Source organism: Condylura cristata, unplaced genomic scaffold, assembly GCF_000260355.1.
Source record: "Condylura cristata isolate star-nosed mole 26May11 unplaced genomic scaffold, ConCri1.0 scaffold00001, whole genome shotgun sequence".
In the NCBI taxonomy this organism is placed as follows: Eukaryota; Metazoa; Chordata; class Mammalia; order Eulipotyphla; family Talpidae; genus Condylura; species Condylura cristata.
In genome coordinates, this window is record NW_004567102.1 from 42839033 (window position 1) to 42863516 (window position 24484).

The following is a 24484-nucleotide window of genomic DNA, read 5'->3' on the forward strand; positions in this document are numbered from 1 at the left end:
TTAACAGCTGTTTATATAGCATCATGTATGTTTAAGACATGAAACCTGCTGTGAAATATATAAGTAAGAAATAAACTGTTTCCAGAGATTTTTCCAGGTGGAATGAAATGTTGTAGGGCTTCAACCCTACAAAGTAGGTCCTCTGCTCTCCAGGGAAAGAATTCAGCAAGAGCACTAGATGTAGTTGAAGTAGGCAAGGCTTTATGAGAGACTCATGCACAAGGGAGCCAGTTTGGGAACGGAGGATACAACTTGGCACCCCACAAAGGGAGTTAGGAGGAGATATTTAAAGGGCAAGTCTATTAGGCAAGAAGGAGACCAGTGTTCTGGGTTGTTCTGGGTTACGTTGGCTATGGCCGGACATGATCAGATGGGTTACATTTCAGTTGTATCTGTGGGTGGCTCCACTTTCTTTCTCTAAGACACTGAGATAATCATTAATCAGGATCTAGTGCTTGTTATCTATCATGGTGCCTCACAGTCAATGTCGGGGGCCTACTGCATGAACAGGGCTCATCAGCCCATTATTTTGTCCACCAATTCAGGTAGGACTGGGGCAGCCCATCCTATTATCTTGTAATTTCTTTTACCCAGGCTCTCTCAAAGCAGCTTTGCCAGTTTATCCACAGTGAAAGGAAGAGGCTAAATGTCAGCACTGACTTCTGTGGATTGAACCTCTTCAATTATTGCAAGAACTTTGTACACGTTATCTAAATTTGTGTAACAGTCCTTCAGAGGAAGATATAAATTACTATCCCAGTGTTTACAACTGAATACATATGGGACATAGAAGTTGAATTTCCCTAAGGTTACAGAGTGACACAGCTAGAATTAAAATCCAGATCTGAATGGCTCCAAGTTCTGGTTTGGTGCATTGCAAGACAAGTGTAAACAAAAAGATTTTGGTGAGGCTAATAAGCCTGAAAAAGTTTATGTCTTTCTACTCTAAGCCAATGTTTCCTCAGTTGTGATGCTGCTCTGTCAAATATCTCAAGGTCAAACAAACTTTAGAATTGTTACATGTCATGTATTGAAAAAGTTCTAAGAGAATTTTTTTGTAAAGAAACAGCTTTTCATTGCTTAACATTCAGTTCCCTAAATGTTCTTGAACAGGAAAGTTTTCTTTTATGTAACATTCTGGGGAAATGATCCAGGTCAGAGGAAGAAGTAAAATTGTTTGTTCTTGTTGGTGCAAATATGTGCCTTCTTTTACCCCATGCTTCTCTCAGACTGTGCTATTTGCTTGGGACACCCTGGACCTTTTTGTAATAGATGGTAAATTTTCATTTATACATTAGTTAAAATGTCAGACAACTTGATAACTTGTGAATTTGTCTGTTAGCTCTAAACACACACACATACACTCATTAAAAGTTATAATGCAATGAATATTAAAGAGCACATAAGAATTGGTATTTACTATTATTTAGAGTTGGCTCCACCAATCACAAATATCATTTAATGATTGCAAAGACCATTTATTATTCTTTCGTTTGTTTTCCTGCAACTCACATATCATTTCTCTGATCCTTTTTACAGAAAAATCTTCTAAAAAGGTGTCAACACTGTTTGACTGATTCCTTTCCTTTCTGTCTTTGAACAAAAAATGTCCAGGCTTAACCTACCATTTTCTGCAGTTTTGTCTAGTGCCAACTGCTACATTGATAAATCCAGGCAAAGTTTGAGTTCTCATTTTATACGAATTATCAACAGCATTTGACAAAGTTGCTCCCGCTTTTTACAAAGGCAAACCTTTTCTTCATTGCCTTCCAAGATACCACACATTACTGGTTTTCCTTATTTATCACTTGCAACACCTTCAGTTCTTCTTTGCTAGTTCTGATCTTCATAGCCTCCAAATGTTAGTCTGCTTCAGCCTCTTACAGTTTTCTATTGGTGATTTCATCAATTTTATATTAAGCATTGTGGCCTTTTAACTAAACTGTCTGACTTTGAATTCCAGTGTAACTACTTTGTTGGATATGTAACCTCAGGCTAATGATCTATTCTTTCATTTTCTGTACCTCATCTATAAAAATCTGGGTTATAAAAGCACCTATGCCAGAGAATTGTTGGAGCATTAAATGAGTTAATACGTGTAAATGGGCTTAGAATAACGTGTGACATTATATGCACTGGATGAGGTTATCTATATTTTAATTACTCCTAACATTTATCTGACTTGGACTCAAGCCCTGAAACTGTGAATCATATATCAAACTACCTCCACAGTGTTGCTACGTGGAAATCTAAGATATAGATCACATTTATTATGTATAAAATGAAATATCGTATGCTTAAGCCAGGGTGAAATCAGTAAATGGCAACTATAACCTATTGCAGAGGCTAAAATGTTTAAATGTTTGCCTGAATACAGTGGCACCCTTGATTCCTCTTTCTCTTATCTGTCGCTCATTTTTCCATTTATTCATCAAATCAATATTGCTTTGCCTTCAAGTTAGCTAGAATTTCACCACATCACCACCCCAATCATTATTCTGAAACTGTTCCTAGGATACCCTACCTAAGTTATTGTACTAGTTTCCAAATTCATCTTTCAGTTTTATTCTATACCCTGTGGACTATATTCAAAATAGCAGAATGATATTTTAAGTATTAAGCAGACATTCCTCTGCTCATAACCTTTGACTAGGAACTCAATGATTAAGAGCTGGCAATGATTATAATAATTTACCTCATCTATCCCAAACACTCCCTGAAACCTTCTAATCTCATGTACAGTTTCCCTTCTTTCCTAACATCTCCACCTTCCTTCCCTGCCCCCCCTTTCTTTCAACGTGAACATTTTTAAACATCTAAAATCCACTTACATATACTACATTTGGCACAATACATTTGTTTCTATGTTGTCCAACTTGCCCTTCTAGTTTATAGACTAAATGAGAGTACACACTTTTACTTCATTTATTCATTGCAAATCCCTAGTGCATAGCAAAATGTATGTCACATAGTATATTTCCGACAGATATTTACAGAACAAATGACTTCCCTCCTCCCCTGACAGATGATGAAAATAAAACTCAGAGAGAAAATAAAACTCATTGAGATAAGTGATTTGTTCAGAACGTCCAAGGCCAAACCATAAAATTAGAGGGTGAAGTTCAGTGCCGAGTGCATATACTTAACCAATATGTACTGAGTAATAAGGTACATACTCCTTTTCATTACTAGTTTCGGGCACCTTTGTAATGCTTTAGACAGATATTTCATTATGTGCCACTCATCTACCCATGCTTTGCTTGAAATGGCCTTAGTGGAGGCATTTAAATCAAGATTTTTTCTCCCAAAAAACTGGTTGTAAAGTACCTTGTAGTGGCAAACTTGCAGGCTGGTAAGGCAGAGGTATCCTGAGGTTCTGGAGATACAACTCTGGCAGGAGGCAGAAGAACCCTGGGAAGCTGGCAGACCTCCTTGGCACAGTAGGAGGAACTGGGAGGGAAGCAGAGAAGCAGGCAGGCAGGCAGGCAGGCACACAGCTTTCTAAACCCCCCCCCCCGCCCCCCTTGAATCTTTATACTTCTCTGGGCTCGCTCTGCAGTTCTTGCTTGTGTTGCCTCGTGGGCTCGCTTCCGTAGTCACGTGGCTCTTCCTCTGCTGCTGCTTTGTCTTCTAGCCCAGCCTTTAGGCTCAGGTGGGCACACTTGTATGTGCTTGTACACTCAGGTGTTTACAGTAAGGCACACGTGCCTTACGCCCACACCCCCAAGTACCTTCTGCATTAACATGATCAAGGTCGCAGGTGATCGCCACAGACTAATTCATTTGCCCTACAACCTACATATCACATGAAAATAGCTTTAAAAAAAAATTGGTACACGATTGAATGAATTACTAAGTAAAATAGTTAGGGGAGAGATAATAGGCCATGACATCTTTTGTATACTGGAGATGTAGAGCAGGTCCGTTTCAGTAAAAGTCACTGCCTTTCCTGTGCAATCTGTAGTTCTTGAAATTAAAGATACCACTAACGTTCCAGGCAACTTTGCCATTACTGTCGTCCATGACAGCCTTTCATTTAGTCAAATGCTTGATCTTTTTCACCTGTAGACTATTAAGCTAGGTTGTTCTATTTCTTTACTTCCTTAGGACTTTTCAGCATAATCCTGCTATTAAAATCCATTGTGAGCTTCAACTTAGTTTTCTAGATTGTGAAATTCAGATTTGTAAGTGGAGCTCTGGAGCAGTTAGAACTATTCCCAAACTTTAAAATGTCTTTAAAACAAAACAAAACAAAACAAAACAAAACAAAACATGTCATTAAGTCATGTATTAAAAATGATACAAACTGGCCCTCCCTGGTGGCGCAGCGGGTTAAAGCACTGCACAAAGAAGCTTAAGCCACTTCCGAATGAGTTCGATTCCCGCCTGCCCCGGAGGAGACCACATGGCGTGGCAGACCTCTCCTGACCCGCCCGCTGCTCCCCTCAGCAGTGTACTTCGTCGATCTGCCTGTTCTGCACCCCACTCTGTCTCTGGTGAATCCTCTCACCCTCCGCATCTCTGGCCTGTACCCCAGTTCTGTATGGATAAATAAATCTTTAAAAAAAAAATGATACAAACTTTCAATAACAGAAACCAGAGGCTGACTGCAGTCTGACCTTGATCCAATTACTAGTATTTTTGGTAGGAAATGTTTGTCAGCTAAAAATTCAACAAACTTTTCAGACATCCTTCTCACATACATTCATCTTAATCACAGAACATCTAAAAAGTTATTTCAAATAACCTCGTTTAAAACCAGGTGATTCAGATGAGGTATTACATCACCTGTGAAGCCCTTGCCTGAGATTCAATTGCATATACTTCCATTATGTCCCCAAGAAACTTCAATTCCTTATCTAGTACTTAACCAAAATATGCCAGATTGCCTCTTGTCTGTCTTGTCTCTGAAGAATATCTGTTTCCTTTAACTCCTAGATTCTCAGAGCTTTATATATGACAGTTATTCAATAAATATGGTCAATCCCATGAGTAAGTCACAGTTTCTAATATACTAACTTAGAAAGTAGAGTGGTGTATCAAGATTGTCATTTTCTCTAGACTTATTCTGGGATGCAAATCACTAAAAATAACTAACAGTATTCATGAGAATAGACAAGCCAGTCCATCTCTGTGTTTCAATTACTATTTTGCACCTATATGCACATATGGTATATGTGACTAGGATTTATTACAGAAAGATAGTTCATACTTTTAAAGCTAAAACTACACATACTGCATTTGTTTCTCAATTCTTCCTTTTATATTGCACTTTTTGCCTCTTTTTTTAAATGTCAGAAATAGTGTTTCACTATACTCTTCAGACACCAGTTGCCAGTGTTCCCATTCATAGCCCTAATACTTGGAATGCTTCCTTTAAAATAATGTAAAGATCATATAATGCAAGAAACTGCAATGTTCCTGGTATAAAAATTTACATTGGCTTTCAGTCTAATACTAATAACTTTTGTCACATATTTGGAGAATAAAATGTCTTTGTCTTATGCTTGCCTTTTGATAGATTTGGATTCATTTTTTTCCAAAAGTCAGTTCTTATAAGGAGATATTCACTAATAAAATATCTAGTGTTCCTGTACACTCGTTAAGTAATGAGCATCTAGTACAGAATAAAAAATTCAATGGAAGGTGAACAAAATATCCTTATATTGCATGTGCAATCTTTATCAATTGAACTCTAAGCTAGCCCTAGAGATTTCTATGCATCTGCAATAGAAAGGTAAATGGAATACCAATAACTCTTTGTATTTGTTCATTCTGCAAATGCTAAAGTTGAGTGAAAATTGAATCAACTCATTTGTAATACGGTACCAAAGAGGAAAAGTGATCTTTTTAATCATTTTACACATTTACATAGAAAATAACATTCCCACGGAAAATTAGGAAAATGTGTTAATGTTATTAGGTGCATGAGAGGTTGAACACATCTTTCATTTGTTATCATCTCATTATAAAATGTCCACAAAGGAGTTATTGTTTTGCATTAGAAAGATACACAAACATATTGAACAAATTCAATATTTGGTGCTTTGCTAGTTTCCAAAAATATAGCATACTTAATGATGGACAACCAGAATTTTCACTCACTTATTATACAAGGAAAAGTATGAAAAATATCTTGACATAGGCATGAAATAATGCTGTAGGAGAACAAATGACTCAATAATTTGAAGGGGAATCATCTACCATATTACACTAGAGAATAGCTTAAACTTCTCTTGTCCACACTAACCTACAGAAATTGCCTATTGAAATGGGTAAGCGATTTGAAGAACTGAAAAAAGGTCAGAATAACTAGAACATAATGAACAATGTCAAATAATAGGCAGACTCTAGTTTCTTCTTTCTTCTCTTAGACCTCAGGCTGTTGAACAAAACACAATCAGGAGTCATGTAGACTACCTGCTTTCATTCCTGCAACATCAGCAGAGGTTGAGAACAAAGAGTGACCTAAATACTTGAATGGTGGCTAGGGAAGAAGGCAGAAATTCAAAAATATTATCGTGTTACATTAGTTAGGGAATTTTTAAGGTCAGTGATGGTAAAAGTACATACATATAGACATACCTAAGGTTCTATGTATATATATATATTTTTAAGATTGATTAATTTATGCATACAAGACTGACTGAAATACACTGCTGATGGGAGCAGCAGGTTAGGCCAGAGAGGTCTGCAACAACTTTTGTGTTAATCCCTGGCTAGGGATTGCACTCATTCCAGGGGTTGGTGATAGCTAGATAGCACTGAGACTAACCTCGGGGACTACCAAGGAGACCCTGAACTGAATTCTTACATTGCTTTCTTGTTACTAAAAAAACTCATCACTGCAGTATCACTGCATTATCTCAAATACTCTCTTTACCCAAATTAAACTATGCCTGTGAGGTATGTATTCACTTTCTAGGACTGTAATAAGAAATTACTACAAACTCATTGCCTTTTTATTCATTCCCTCACATTTCAGAGACTGGGAGTTAACAGGATCAGGCTTCCTCCATTCTTTGCCACTTTAAATTCCTGGTTATTTCCAGCAATCCTTGATGTGGAGCAGCATAATTCCAGTCTCTGTCTCTGTCTTCGCATGATCTCCTTCCTCATGCATTTCTGTCTCTATTTATAACACCAATCACTGGATTTAGGGTACATCCTAGTCCAGTGTGACCTAGTCATAACATCATTATATCTGCAGAATCTATTTACCAAAAAAAAAAAAAAATCCCATTCATAGGTACTGGGTATTAAATAAATCTTTGGGGACAAAATTCAGGTCTTTAGTGAGGGCTACTATTACCTAAGTGTTAGAAGAACTAGCAAATCCATTTGATTAAATCAATTTACATGAAATCAGGATAACACTAGGGATCATTTGCATTTTAAAGAAGGCATTTGTAGCACAAAGGTATGAATAATGAACAGAATTAGAATAATCAGTATCCCTGACATCAGCTTTACATCTTCCAGCTCTTTATTTTCAGGAAATCCAGTATTGAACATCTACCTCCCCAACCACTCACAAAAGTGGATCAATGAAGAGATAATTATGCAGAAAACTTAGGTTATGTATCTTCTTTCCTTTGAATATATACCCTTTTACAGTAAATATTTAGATATTTTCTTTGAATCAAATTATATGAATATTGGCTTTGTTCCTTGCTTCAATTTTTTCCATATTAACATGGATTAGGACTGCATAGTTCCCTTAAATGTTTACTATCTAGGAGAAATAAGACATTTATTCAAATTTTTTATATCAGAAAACTCACAAGTCTAAAAGTTATGGTAAGAGTGGATTCCCTCCCTTCCTGCCTTCCTTCCTTTATATTCTCAATGCCTTCTCAATGTTGTCAGAAGAATGAGGTTGGTGTGAGGGTGCCTGGAAAAAAACAAATTATCAAGGACCCTCTATTATCATATTTCACTGTCTCAATATCATTAAATATTCTCAGAGCAGGTGCTTTATAAAGGAACTACCCAGTCTTTTGTTGTTAATTACATGGACAAAAAAAGACATAATGTCACCAGCTGTCCCTGGCCTGTTCCTCATCTTTGGTCCCAGTCAGGCATCTCTGGATGAGTATGACTGAGGATGGGTTGAAGTATTATATAATCTTTATCTTGACTTTACATCCTACCTCCTATATTCAGATACTTCTTCCAAGGATGATTTATAACACATAATTTCAGTAATCAAAATACCATATGAATAAGCAATCAGTGTACTTGCTTCTTGGGGACAACCACCAGAGGCCAGGCCAACACCCATCCTGACCACCAGAAATCCTGAATTAACTAGCCTGTCTCTCCCAGGCCTGTCACATCAGCTATCAGAGTTTAGCATTACATTGGATTAATTATCCCAATACCTCTTTAGGTATAGAGAAATGAAGTAATAATACCTTGAATCTATTATTCAACCTAAAGATAGAAAAAAATAAGACCATTTTTAGACCCATATTTCAGTGAAATACAAGAAAAAAGATTCACTATAGTGTAAACCAGATGGTGGTCATCTATGGTCCATTGACTTTCATCCAACATCAGAGGGGCTAATTAGTTGTAATAGAAGCCACATAATAGATAAGTATCTATTGACTTTGCTTTTGGCCTACAATGCCTAAAATATTTACCATCTGGTTCTTAAATATATAAGTGTGGCAGCCACTTTCCTAAACCAAAACATTCATGATTTTCTTCTGCTTCGGAAGGTACATATGTATAAGCTATAAAAATATTCTCCAAATATGTGTTAAAATTATGTTATTTTCTTACTAGCCATCATGAAATTACCATGAATATAATTGCCATAATCCCAGTAACTAGAAATTCAGTTGCCATAGTAGAGATTCAATACATGTTTGGTTAAAAATATATGTACTTTCTATATTTTATTTATGATATATATTTGTTTTAGAATAAATTTCTTCCACCCCCCCAAATCTGTGAGTAAAATGGAAGCTCCAGAGAGAACAAGGACTTTTTCCTGTACCGACATAAATCCCAGGAGGGAGAAGCTCAATAGTTTGACCTGAAGGGTTCTGCAAGTATTAAGAATACAAAGCAATACTCCCTCCCTCAAAAAATGTGTTGAAAAATATCTCAAATGATAAAATATATGTATAACTATGAAAAAAATCAATTTCAAATATCTGTTATCATAAAAATTGCCAACCTGTAGTGTGAGCATAAATATATTTTATATATATTGATAACATTGATCCAATCCTAATGGAACTAACTCCCTGTCTGCTACCACAACTCAGCAGGAAGAATAATCTGCAGTAGCCAGGGTAGCTCTCTTCATGAGTCCTTACCCTGTTCTCTCCTGTTCACAAGGATCCGTGTCATGTTCCATTAGAAATAAGGGCCAGGACACATTATCCAAGGCAAATACATTAGGGCTAAGGGAAAAAAATGAATACACAACCCGTGAAAGAATCGAGACAGTTAAAGCAACCAAGGAGTTATAGAAATAAACATAAATCACACCTTCTCCCATAGCCAACTTCTTTGCCCAGCTTCTGCTAAGATGTGGATCAAAGATGACCTTTATACCAGCTATCACCAGTAAAATGCTCAAGAATCACACATATTTTCCCTTTACCTACTCTTTCCTGTTCACCTGGCTTTTTAGCTCAGGAGTCATGTTTTCATTTCTACTTAGTATAAAGGGCAAACCAACATTCTGCACTATGATAGAAAAGTACTTCCTTTTCCATGTATGTTATACAGAAGTAATTCATTGCAGCTAGATCTTTCCAAGTTGATTGCCTGAGGCAGATTTGTGTAACCAGAAGTGAAGATCTGGGATCAATAGTTCTGTATTCTAGTCCAGCTATCCCATTTATAAGCTGGATAAACTTAGACAAATTACCTCTCTGTGCCTCATATGCCTCTTCTCTGAACCAGGAAGCAAATCTGATGGTCTTGTTGATGGGATTAAATGACACTGTGTTTAAAAATCCCTTAAAGGTGATTTTGGTATATAGTTAGATCTTTTTAATTACTAGGTGATATTATTATTCGTGTTAATGAGGTTCAAGCTCCACATAACCAAAGGGCCTTCAAATGGCCAGCCACCATGGACCTGCCCTGCCTCCTGCATGTACTTTCATTACACTGCCTATCTCTCTGCACCACTAAAGTCAAATTGCTTTTTAGTCCCAAACCATATTATCTCTGTCCTCCTTATCTTTGCTCAGTCTGCTCTACCTAGTTGTCATTCCACATTCACTTTGCACAGACTATTCTATTAAGCTTCCCCCAAGTGAAATTGAATGCTGCTAAATTCGTGCCCCTAACCAGACATTTTTGTACAAATTTCATTTCTCTTTCTTCCTTTCCTCCTGTAGACTATGTGCCCTTCAAGGGCAAGAGTCTGTTTTAGCTACCCTTTTAACTATACTACCTAGCAGCTGTTACACAGAATGCATTTAGAAAAATGTATGTTGAAAATGTATGTTGAATTAAGGAAAGCTTAAAGACCCAGTCATAAAATTCTTTTGAAAGTGCAGCTACAGGAATTGGCTTGATGACCTTTTCTGGCAGAAAATCTCATTTATTACTATAAACTGCATAAAGTAACTGTCTTTATTTGTTCAAAATCCAATGTCCTTCAATCATAGCTGGTGAATTGAATGAAAGAACTTACTCATATTAATGGAATTCAATTTTGAATATATCTGAGATGTTTCTAACAACATAATGCAGAGTCCTCCACTGTTTTTCTCTTTATAAAATGAATAAAAGGTCCACTTAGTCATTTCCTTTATTCTTATACATACAAGAACTGTATAGTGTTTTCCTTAATCACGTATGCTGCTTTTATTCAATTGGTTCAGCAATCATTTTAAAAAATTACATGAAGCATATCTCTCAATATTTCCCCTTTGGAAGTTTTACTCAACTCTATAGAAGATTCCCTTGATGTTACCAGTCGCCCTGTATTAGGAAGATTTATCACAGTAATCTTTTAGCAAGTATCGTTGAATTTGATTTGCTCAGATTTTGTTGAGGATTTTTGCATCTGTGTTCATAAGGAGGGATATTAGTTTATAGTTTCAATTTTTGTGCTAGCCTTGTTTGGTTTTGTTAATAATTATGTTGGCCTCATAGACTGTGTTTGGGGCATTCTTTTATCCTCAATTTTGTGTAAGAGTTTGAGAAGGATCAATACTAGTTCTGCTCTGAAAGTGTGGTTGAACTTACTAGCTCACCTTGTCCTGGGCTATAGTTTTGGGGAGACTTTTGATTACTGTTACATTCCCTTGCTTATAAGTAGTCTGTTTAAGTTGTCTATTTCTTGCCAATTTACTCTTTGGAAGATTTTTCCAATTTGTTGTAATCTGTTATGGTGCTTTGTATTTCTAAGGTATGTATTGTAACTTCTCCCATTTCATTTCTGAGTCTAGGTAAAGGTTTACCTATTTTGTTGTATTTTTCAGAGAACCAACTTTTGGTTTCATTGGTCAGGTTTTTTGATCTGACTTTTTGGTTTCTATTTAATTTATTTCTTCTCTAATTTTTATTTTTCCTTCCTTCTGCTGGCCTTTGGATTTGCCTGTTCTTCCTTTTCCTAGTTTCTTAAGGTGTGGGGTTAGATAATTGGGGTGGGGGGAGGGGTTTTTTATCTTATTTCTTGGTGTTGGAAGTCCTATTGGAGTTATTATGTGAGAGAAAGATATTTAAGGGAATTCAAATTGTAAAAGAAGTAAAATTTTCAGTATTTTCTGATAACAAGATTTTACACACACACACACACACCACCACCACCAATAACAACAACTCTAAAGCCTCAACTAAAAATACTATTAGGAATAATAAATCAGTACAATAATGCAGCAGGCTACAAAATAATATACAAAAGTATGTTGCATTTTATGAAGTAAAAAAGGCAGAAACCAGTAAAACAATACCATTTACAATAACATGGAAAAGTATTAAATATCTAGGAATAAATTTAACAAATGAGTTGAAAGTCTTATTCAATGAAAATAAGACATTGCCAAAAGAAGCAGAAGGAGAAACAAGGAAATGAGAAGATATTCTATGTTCATGGACTGAAATAATTATCATTATCAAAATCTCCATCTTACCCAAAGCAATTTATAGGTTTAGTACAATCTTTATCAAAATTCCAGTGGAGTTCATGGAAATAGAGCAAACATTACTGAAATTCTATGAGGCCATGAAAGACCACAAATAGTTAAAGCAATTTTAAACAAAAAGAAGAACTGAGGTATCATGATCCCAGACTTCACCCTAATTTATAAGGCCATAATAATCAAAACAATATGGTATTAGAATAGAAGCAGACACATAGAACAATATAGGAAAAACATTAAATGAAAATAGATTAAAGACTGAGATGTATGAACATAAACCATAAAAGAGATAGAAAAATATATACGCATGACATTGGCATCAGGAATGTCTTTAGGGACTTGACTCCAAAGGCAAGAAAAATAATAACAAAATGAACAAGGGATTACATCAAACTAAAAAGGTTCTGTACAGTGAAATTGAAAAAGATACGCCACAGAACAGGAGAAAATATTTTCACGTCAAATCTCACATAGGGCTAATATTGAAGAGCTACAAAGAATTCAGACAATTAAATAAGAACAAAGATATCAATCAAAAAACGAACAGAAGAACTAAATAGCACTTCTCCAAAGAATACAGACATGTGGTGTACAACTACATGAAAAAATGTCAGCATCACTTATCAGGGAAATGCAATTCAAAAATGCAGTGATGTAATTAATACTTCACTCCCATGAGAGTGACATAAAAAAAAAAAAACAACAAATGTTGGCAAGGGGTCGGAATCATGGGAAACCACACTGTTGGGTGGTATTGTAAACAGTTCCAACCTTACAGAAAGCACTATGGAGGTTTCCGAAAATTTAAAATATATACCATATGATCCTGCAATTCTACCCCTTTCCATTTATCTAAAAAAAAAGCAATAGTACTGATTCAAAGGGATATATGCACTTCTATGTTCACGGCAGCACTGTTTACAATAGCCAAGTTATAAAAACCATCTAAGTGTCCAATAACAGATGAGTGGATTAAGATTTGGAACATAGAGAAGAAGGAATATTATTCAGTTACGAAATAATATGAACTCTTGCCATCTGCAACAACATGGACAGCACTTTAGGAGATTATACTAAGTAAAATAAGCCAGAAGAAGAAAGACAGGTACCATATATAATTGGGATACAGAGAAACAAAACAAATGAACAAACAAAACTAACAAAGCATAGAAATTTGACTGTAGAATTGAGGCTGCTAAGGAGCAGGAGGAATTCATAATAAAAGCAGGGAGCCAGTAGCATGTGATAAGGAATATGGGTATGCTGGTGCTGGGTGTGTTGTAGTGATGCAGATGTGAGGAAGTGAGAACCTATTCCCTTAATCATAGACAGTGCTATGAACCAAAGTTCCCTCCCTTAAAAAAAAGAATAAGGAGAAGACTGAAATATGCTTAGTTTCAATTATGACATTCATTCTTTTAAGCAGTATATCCTATGTATATTGAAATGACAAGTAGTTTGACAGCACTTTTCCAAAAAATTAAAAGAAATCACAAATTTCTCCTAGCAAAGGACACAATGTTACAAACAGAAAGATCTAATTGCTAGATATGTGACTTCTTTAAATTTTCTTTTGACTGCTTAGCATCACATATAGTATACCCAGAACATTTAAATAACATTCCTTTTTTTCTTTCCCAACAGATTTAAAAACTAATAACTCAAGAATTTCATAATACATTGGAACTGTTTAGCAACTGTCAATGAGCTTCCTGTGATATGTTCTCTATATTGTAAGTATGTACTTACTATCCCATGCTAGCATGCTTGTGACAGAAATCTGTTCAGTTAGAACTTACAGATAACTTAGTTTCAGAAAATTACAAACAAAAACTCATAAAATAGTTTTAGAAAATTATATATATCTATGAACAGAAGTTCTTATAACTTTAGATTTAACATTATATCAAAGTTAAAAATTGCTTGTCCATCATAATAGAATACACCCATGGTATTCAGGTATATTTTTGTAAGTATTATAATTACTGTCTTTAAGATTGCTATATTATTATTTGGATTTCTAAAAAAAAAAATGGGCATGTAAATTTTGTGCTACATTACTCAAATTCCTCAAAATGTATCTTTAAAAATGTAATGTATGATATTTCAGAATGAAGTCAATTTCTATTTTAGTAGTTATCTTTTGAAAAATGATTTTAATTTTTACAAAATAATAACTATTCTAAATCAATTATATATATATATATATATATATATATATATATATACACACACAAACACACACACGTTTCTTTAAAAAGAAAAGGAGCCAATACTTCTTTGTTCATAAGAAGAAAGGAAGAAAGGCTAAAAGAAAGAAAGGCTAGGATGCTATGTCGTTTTTTGTTTTTGTTTTTTTAATTTATTTATTTATGCATACAGAGCTGGGATACAGGCCAGAGGTGGAGGGGCAGTGAGAAGATTCACCAGACACAAGGTTGGGAGCAGAACAGGCAAATCCACGAAGTACACTGCTGAGGGGGAGTAGCGGGCGTATCTGGAGAGGTCTGCCACGCCATGTGGATCACCTCCGGAACAGGCGGTGATCGAACTCTTGGGGAAGTAGCTTTAACTTCTCAGGCTGTACTTTTACCCGTTGTTCCACCAGGGAGGGCCGCTATGTAGTGTTTGAGGAAGGAAGTACTAAGCAATACTAACTCATTGCAATGGGAAGGAAAGTGGACCAAGGAATCTCTTTTACCTAAGAAGAAAAATTCCCCAAACTGGAGCCCATAAGTAATCAGAAATGTTCTTAAGATTTATGGCATATTTAGAGCATCAAAAGATACTATTTTTTAACATCATCTGATACTGTCAGATTTACAACAGCCATCTAAAGCTTTACTCTCCACTTTCCCAGTTCTTTCCTTGCTCAATCTCCTATGGGAAGATATAAAATCTATTTATTAAAAGTCACTTGGAACTTTTTGAGATTTGATATTTCAGGAACGCAGGAGAATAAGGTGTGCCTGATTGAATTTGTGGGGATTAGAGGTCACTGGGTAGGTTATTAGCATTCCTTTTCAAACCTTGAATGCTTTGTATTTTTAAAATAGTTTGATATACAGTATATGGTTATAAAGAAGTGCTACCTATTAAGATATAAAGTGTGGTCACACTTTTAAAAATCAGGTAAAAAAGGGGTTTAAATATATATTTTATTTAACTTTATGTACTCAAAATTGTCATTCAAATGTGGTGAATGTAAAGATTTGATGGCATTTTACATTCTATATTTTAAATATAGGTCTCACTCTATTTTTACGTGTGGCTCTCCATGTAAAAAACAGTGTGTTGACAGGACAAAGTCTAAAAACAATAATACAATGCAGAAAAGTAACTATACACAGATATTGTATTTGATTTGTTTTTCTAACAGAGGACAAGCCAATCATTCTGAAACTTGTATGTAGTAGAATGGCACATAACTAAACAAGTAGTTGATCACTGAAGGTAAGTTTCTTATTGTCAGAAGTTACAAATAAGCAAAAGAGAGGGCTAATATTAAACTTGTAGCATTAGAGATAAATATAGATTTATGTGCATATTCACATAATATTCATTTGTTCTACCTACTTGATGGTCCTAGAAGTAGCAATAAGCCCATCTCATGCCCAGATTTTACTTTCAAGATTCTATTCTCAATAAATAAATTAAATAAATAAGATTTTCATTAAAAAAAAAATGCTGATTCTGGCCCTCCCTGGTGGCGCAGCGGGTTAAAGCACTGCACAAAGAAGCTAAAGCCACTTCCGCAAGAGTTCGATTTCCACCTTCCCTGGAGGTGACCACATGGTGTGGCAGACCTCCTGACCCGCCCGCTACTCCCCTCAGCAGTGTACTTCTCGATCTGCCTGTTCTGCTCCCCACTCTGTCTCTGGTGAAGCCTCTCACTGCTCCTGAGCCTCTGGCCTGTACCCCAGTTATGTATGTACAAATAAAAAATCTTTAAAAAAAAAAAATACTGATTCTAGAGTTAGGGTAGGAAAAATACAAGATGAGCCTGAAGCATCTTATAGTATCAGAAAGTGAAAAAAGTTGTAAAGAAAAATTGAGACATGTCAGAATGATACAGAAATCAATCAGAATGAGTTTCTATGATCAAAGCTGAAGTAACAAAATAATGATAATATTAATGAAGCCTAATGAATAAAATCAATACCAGTGAATCCACACTGATATAAATAAATGGTCAAATAAATAGGTAAATGACAGAAGTGGGAATCTTCCATACAGAAAAATTCGAAATAATATATTTAGATACCTCACCTACCTCCTGACGTTAAAGCTTAATACTTCACCACTTGGCTGTAGGTTGGATTTTGTAACTGGAAAAGTATGTATATGGAGAACAAAGATAAATATTCCATAGAGAAATGTGACTCTTCCCTATTTCATGTCCAAGTTACCATCCTCAAGGTAAGTTATGTTTGATGTTGCTTAGGAGAGGTGTTGGGAAGAAAAGGGTCTCCTTGGGTTGCCTCTGAGGAAAGTTTCACCAGAGCTCCACTTGCAGCAGCACAAGCCAAGTCTCCCCATGTGTCAGAGATGTTTAGTTATATGTAAGAGAGCAGGGTTACTTCTTACAATAAAAGGGAAAAGAAAGGGACAAAATCCTTGCATAGACACAACACAAGCAGACAGAAAAGAGCTGCTCCTGAAAGAGACAGGTTTGTGAAAAGAAACACCTGCATAGTCACAGGCAGACAATCTTGGAATGAGAACTGTGTTTGGAAATGGTAGGTTTAACAAAGGGATGCCTGCAGAGACACAGGTGTGAAGAGAGCTGCCTTTTGTCAGGGCAGAAATTGCACTAATAGAGTTCCTCTCTTTGGGAGGGTTCATTCCTTTCTGGAGTTGTTGACTGCTGTTCGGTAACTTCTAGGTGTGATAAGATAGATTTGAAGGACTACAATGGCTGTAAATATCCAAATCTCCACCTCTGGTCTGTGCCGCTAGTCTGATACTTATTATAGCAGTTAGCACCAAAGGATTTTTCATGTCTATAGCTGGCTTAACAACTGTGTTAATCATTTCAACCTCTCCTCCAGTTTCTGGTCATGTAATGCCTCCATCGTAAATTTTCTACACTTAGCTCCATTAATACCTGATACCATGTACCTGATGTGATAAGAATGTCTCGCTTCTATATTTCTCTCCAAAACCAAGAACCTCACTCTAATCTTAAGAAAGCATGAAGTAAAGCCAAATTAAGGGATGTACTATAAAATTCCTCACCAGTGTTTTTCAAAAGCTCCAAAATCATGAAAGATAAGATTGGAAACACAGCCTCAGAAATGAAAGAGGCATCTGACTTAATGCAGTATGGTGTCCTGGATTCCATACTAAAGTAGAAAAAGGACATTAGTGAGAAAACTGATGAAATATAAATAAAGCTTGTAGTGTAATAGTTACTTTACCCATTTTCTTAGTTTTGATAAATGCATCATGATTATTACCAGTGGGTGAGGAGCTTGGTGACCAGATGGGTGAGGAGATATCTCTGCAATTACAAATTATTGTAGGATAAATCTTTATAAATGAATGAGTTTTTAATATTATATCAATGTTAAATCCATTCTGAGGAGGATCATTCTATGAAATCTAATCCTTCTACTCCAGTTTGAGCATATTTTCCCTTTTTAAAATTTAAGTCATATGAGGGGAGAAAATAATAATAATAATAATTAAAATAATAAGAAGAAGAAGAAAAAGAAGAAGAATGAGGAACTATATACCAGAGACATTTTACAGGGGGTGGAGTGGGGAATGGGATCAAAAATGGGGGTGGGTAGGAAATGCACTGGACTATGGTGACAGCACACGGGTGATTTGGTGATGGGAAACCCACAGGGATTACAACTGAGATGGAAAAAGGCACAAAATGATGTAAAAATAAGCTATTATATTATTGAAAAAAATTTAAGTCATTAAATTTGCTCTTTATTGGCTATAAAATTGTTATTTAATGAACTTAAATTTTGATAAATGTAAGATTTTTTTTAAAGATTTATTTATTTATTCGTATGGAACTGGGGTACAGGCCAAGAGATGTGGAGGGTGAGAGGATTCACCAGAGACAGAGAGGGGAGCAGAACAGGCAGATCGACCAAGTACACTGCTGAGGGGAGCAGCAGGCGGGTAAGGAGAGGTCTGCCTGCTATGTGGATCTCCTCTGGGGCAGGCGGGGATTGAACTCATGCGGAAGTGGCTTTAGCTTCTCAGTGCTGTGCTTTAACCCACTGTGCCACCACGGAGGGCCCAAATGTAAGATTTTTATCATATCTTTCATTTTAAACAATTCTTACTACTAACACCATCCAAATTAAGGTTCATTTTAAATCCTTTTATGGGATAGTCATTGTTTCCACATTCTCTGGCAACAATATCCTGTAGGTAGAACAGTTTGACATCATTATGACTGCCTTTAGTTTTTATTATATAAATGACTATAAGCTGAGATATCAAACAATTCAGTAAAGCATTAAATAAATCTAGTTCTTTTCAAAATTTAGATGGTTAAGGATGTCTTACCTTGTCTAATACAATAACATGATATTACAAAGCCAAAATTTGCAACACTTTTAAGGTGCTTAAAGGCATAGTTATATTCACACCATTACTCAGCTAGGCATCACCATTTCTAATTTATTTACATTACTAGACACAAGTATACTTTCACTTTAAGGAAATCAAATTACAAGAATAAAAAAAAATCACAAAATGCATAAACTGCAAATGATTCTTTTGTAATAAAATGATTTTTCTGAAAAAGACATTTGTATGTCTTTTCTTAAATAATCTTTTCTGTACAATTTTGTTAAGTTTACATCAGTATTTCAGAAGGGATATATTTGTTTTACAAAGCAAAGCATGTCTATCCTTGGACACTGTGATCCTTTCCTTAAATACTTGCTTCATCCTCCCTATCTGCTGCAATTTTTCTAAGAGTGATCTCATAATCCATAGGCAGTTTTAACATAGAGAAAATATATAGCAAACTTTCAATGTCAATAAATTAAATTTTCTCCCTATTGCTTTCCAGTCACAGTGCTGACTTCAAGGGGAACTTATTTTATTAGGCAATTTGAAGATACTTTATTAGGCTATTTGAAAATCTTGACTATATAGAGGATGATAAACAATAAAAGAAGATACACCAATAGAAAAATGTATCCTATACCTTCAAATAATAGTGTATTATGTATGGGATAGAAATGCAAAATCAATCTCGTCCATTTGGTGTTTTAATCTTATTAGATAGTTGTTACAATTCATAAGTATGCATTAGTATGCATTGAAAAGAAGATTCCAAATGTACATCTCTACCATATTTGAATGCTTAGAACTAACTCTATTCCTAATTTAAACCCTGTTCCACCTGACTAAAAGACTATTTCATTTTTATGGGTTTTGTTGCTATTGTTCAAGAAGTTTTTTATACTAATAAGGCTTCCTACTGTACCTGATTAAAAAATAGGCACTTAAAATTTATTAAATTTCTAAAGAGAATGTTATTGAGCACAGTTTTCATCACAGGAAACTAGACTTAAGTGGTTAGGTAATTCCCAGCATGGGTGGGACCACAAGTGCAAGAAATTCCAGTGGCCCGGTATTTGGGATAATGATTGTATGTGCAGTTGAAGGTGACTAGATGTCACAAAAGCTACGCTTCCTTAAAGATGTGGAGGCAGGATATAGATGGAAGGATGGACACATGGCACATGGGTAGATGGAGGTGGATGGAGATGGATGGGTTGATGGAAAGAGAGACAACAGGTTCTTCTACTGTAATTCCCTGAGGCCTTCTATACCGTTGGGTGATGTTTTATCCAAACATGGAAAATTAGTTTAAGGAAATTAAGGCATATAACTGCTGATGGGTAATCTCCATGAACTTGAGCAATTTGGGAGAAGACTGAAGATACGATACTTTTACCCTCTGGGCCCAGAAGAAGTTACTGACTTTTATTAGCTATTCAGAAATTGCCAGTTTACTTGTATCTCAATAATACGGTTAAAATTAATGTCAGTGGAAAACTCTGCGTATAGTAATAGCTATTTTTTATTCTTTTCCCTTTAATGCTATATCTTTATTTTTGACTATGCATATCTAAGTAGTTACATGCTCAGGGGAAAGAATTAGTCAGAAAAAAAGATGTCTGGATACATTATTTTCAAATTGGTCTTAAATTTTTATTTTTAGAGAGTAAGATTTCCCTACAGCTACACTATAAAGAGAAAACACTTCACAGTGAACCATCTCCTCTAGGAAAAACACTGTGGTGTGAATATTTATGTTAGTAAGTGCACTGAATAAGTAGAAGTGATAAAAACTACCCTAAACTTTTACTTAAAACTATGCACATTCACCCTTTAGAGTTCTAGCTATCTCTGTAAAAAAAAAAAAAAAGGTGGTCATTTTGTAGAACTTTTGACATGTTTTAGTTATTTTCAACTCTGCATTATTTTTTTCATTTTAAAAGCCAATTTTTCTTTTTATGTCTCAAAACTCCTTTCAAAGTCACATTGTTTATGTACTTGAAACACAGTAGGATGTTACTGTAAAATTTGTGACTTTGTGTTAATGTCATTTAAAACCAAGTAAATGTGAGCCTTCCCTGGTGGTGTGACCAGTTAAAGTACAGCTCTCTGAAGCTATCTGCAGCCACTGCATATGAGTTTGCTCTCCAGCCAGTAAGGTGAGTCCCATGCCATGGCAGACCTCTCCTGACCACCACCACCACCTCCCCACACACTCACTGCTCCCTTCAGCAGTGTGTTTCAGTACATCTACCTGTTCTGCTCCCCACTCTCTCTGATAAATCCTCTTACCCCCAAGCCTCTGGCCTGTACCCCAGTTGTTGTATGCATAAATAAATAAATCTTAAAAAAAAAAAGAAGAAGGGCCCTCCCTTGTGGCGCAGCAGGTTAAAGCACAGCACTAAGAAGCTAAAGCCACTTCCACATGAGTTTGATTCCCACCTGCCCCGGAGGAGACCACATGGTGAGGCAGACCTCTCCTGACCCACCCGCTGCTCCCCTCAGCAGTGTACTTCTGCTCCCCTCTCTGTCTCTGGTGAATCCTCTCACCTTCCACATCTCTGGCCTGTACCCTGGTTCCATATGAATAAATAAATAAATCTTAAAAAAAAAAAAAAGAAGAAGAAGACGAAGAAGAAAAGAAAGCCAAAGTGAGGAAAATTTAGCAGTGAATCCTCAAGGATGAGAAGATGAATTATGTGCTAAAAAGCAAAAAAAAATTTAGGGTATCAGTGGTTTGTGCTCAATACTGACTTGTATATTTTGTTGTGATAAAACACCTCTCTATCTAAGACTTCAGGCACAGCTGTTAAGTATGCCTTGAGTAAAAGATTCTGGAGAAAAAAGAGACTGCATCAGACATCCAGATCAAAGCACAGGAAGCAGAACACTTACGTAGATATTACATGAGTGGAATTTTGAAATCTTCAATGTCGGAATTTCAGAGCACTAAGTATTTTGGAAACTATGGGACACATAGAATTCTCAGAAATTTGGAGAGACATTGGAATTTCTATCCAGTATGGTATAGTAGGTTAGGCACTTCAAACACAGCCACAAACAATTTACATTTAGGTTACTTTTTGTTATTTTGTAAACAAAGCAGTATTTTAAAAATTCAATAAAAATCTATTTCAGACAGAATCTATCCACCCCAGAAATTCACATAGTACTTTTCATGCTTTTTTTATTTCTAATCTTTGCACACATATAATCTTCCTTGACATAATAATTATTTTTTTGTTTTGAATTTGTACTCAGTTCCAAATCATGGACAATTTAATTAGCCATTAATTTATAGACGACTTTATAATATCTATTGGACAGTTTTCTTACCTTGGACAGTTGAATGTTCTTAAGTTTTATTTGCTTATTTTTTTTTGTTGCATGACATCTGTTCACAACAGAACATCATTTAGAAGTCTAGGTCTCACTTCCTCAGATACATGTCATTGTACCACACCTACCATGAAGTTATCCATAGTCCTTTACCATCAGAGATTGGGCCCTCCATCCCTTTCGCTCACACTCCCACCATCTTAGTCTAGTGCCCTTAGCCCCACAGTCATTTTTCTAGGGTTTGTTTTGGTTTAGTATTGTCAGTTCCGTTGTTAGTTTTCCCTATAATAAACAACACTTTAGCTTATATAAATTATTTGCCCTAATTTAGATCACATTCTTTTGCAATGTAAGTAGGATTCAAGGGCCACTTTGGGCTGTTAACCTTTAAATATTTGGAAATATTAGGTGTGGGACTACAAAAAATGCTTAGAACTTTCTAAACTTTTCTTTCAGTGAATGAACAATGGAAATAGAAATAAGACTTATTTGTATAATAACTAAATGAAAGAAATGTATAGCAAAGATAATGCAGTGTTTCATTTGGGCAAATTCCAGAAATTAAACTATCCAGACAAAGGCTCTGACAACATGTATTCTTACAAAAACTGCTGCACAGAAGATTGACTTCTAGATTATTCAAGAGCTAATATTGATAAACAAAAAAGCCGCAAATCTAAATGTATTGCTAACTTAAGAAATGGGGAACTATACTGGACGGGCAGAGGCTCTTGGAGAACAGATGACAAAGGATCCTATATAGGATATAGGGTGAGAGGAATTCACTAGCTGGCAAACTTTTAGAAGAATAAGTGTATTGATGTCACTTACAGAAATACTGTTTCATAGGCGAGAATGTCATTGACTTTTATAAGTTAGAATTGTTACTAATTAGTTCACTTGCACATGTGTATTCACCAAAGTGCATGGACATTAGTGAGTAAATCAGTTGCACAGTGCTAGATGGTTCCTACAACTGTCAATGATTAACTAAGCAGGTTTATTTATTTTTTAAAGACATTTATTTATGTATACATAGAAGAACGCGGGTGTAGGACAGAGGTGCAGGGTGGGGGTGATGAGAGGATTCACCAGAAACAGTGGGAAACACAGGCAAATTTTTCTGAAATAAACTAAGGGGAGGTGTGGGTGAGGCAGGAGAGTTCTTAAGTAAGCAGGTTTAAAACTTGTTCTGGCAGTCACTTATCAAAAGCACAAAAAAAGCAAGCATTTACTAGAGCATAGGGACATTTTAGTCTCAAGCTACATTTGAAACAATCACATGAAAAAAATTTCATGGAGAAAATAATGGAGAGATTGATAAGTACTATGTCAGTATCTATAATATGCAGTTTGGATCTCAATGTTACTTAACTTCCATCTACATGTAAAGGTTCCACCTTTTTTTTTTTTAAAGATTTATTTATTTATGCATACAAGAACCAGAGTACAGCCAGAGGTGGGGGGCGGGGGAGGGCTTGAGAGTATTCACAAGAGACGGAGTAGAGAGCAGAACAGGCAGATTGACTGCTGAGGAGCATCCAGTGGGTCAGGAGGGTTCTGTCACACCATGTGGGTCACCTCCCTGGTCGGTATTGAACTCATGCTGCAGTGGCTGTGGACAGTTTCACAGTGCTGTGCTTTAACCTGCTGATTCACGAGGGAGGGCCCAGGTTCCACTTATGGTGCAAATCAATTGCATGCAATTGCAATATGATTAATTTTCATGATTTATTTATCTCCATACAATAATAAAATTCAGTTGATGTAAAGGGTGGGGTGTGAAACACTATGGTGAGGTAGCATTTGTGTAGAAGCTTCCCTTTCTGTGTCCTCTTACTGAAGAGGAGAGGACTCTTCCAGCTGTAGCTTCTGGCACCAGTGACAAAATCTGGAGAAGGCATGATGTTCAAGGCTTCTCAATATAGTTCCATTCAGCTTCCTTATCTATATGACTTCCAGAGATGTATATCTCTGTATAATTTCTGGGTACTTGGTCTCCTGGTACAGATCATCTTTTATTCAGCTCAGTCTTCAAACAAATGGTTACTTTTGTTCTAGTCACTAAGCCATTGCATTTCAGTTGCATTTATCACTTCATCAGTGGGGTCATTATGCCATTAGAATTAAGAATGGCAAGAACAGTGGAATACATGTGAAAAGTTAGTACTCTTCAAAGAGTACTTAGTATTGTAACTAAGTAAGTATATTTTATGTAAGTTAATAAAGTTGTCAAAGAAAATTTAATTCCTACTTCACTGTCTCAAAAATTATTAGATTTTACGTTTTGGTAAAATAAATAATGCCTTTGTATTAGAGCTTTTAATTTATAGAGATGCTTTTCTCTAAATGTATTCTTATCTAAAGTATGTAGTGATCTGTGGTTTTTTTTTTTTTTTTGGTATCATTTCGCCCCCCCATCCTCCTAAACATAGCTTTATTCTTTTCCTTGCTTGTATTTCATTCAAAAATAGCTTTGA

At 35.7% G+C, this 24484-nt stretch overlaps 1 protein-coding gene across 1 annotated transcript in view; it reads left to right on the plus strand.

The window, feature by feature from the left end:
* FUT9 (fucosyltransferase 9 (alpha (1,3) fucosyltransferase)) overlaps positions 1-24484 on the plus strand; it is a 149356-nt gene that overhangs the window by 63275 nt on the left and 61597 nt on the right. Inside the window, exon 2 of the mRNA XM_004673708.1 lies at positions 13767-13855. The gene's annotated coding sequence lies outside the window, so the exon portion shown is untranslated. The remainder of the gene's footprint in view (positions 1-13766; positions 13856-24484) is intronic.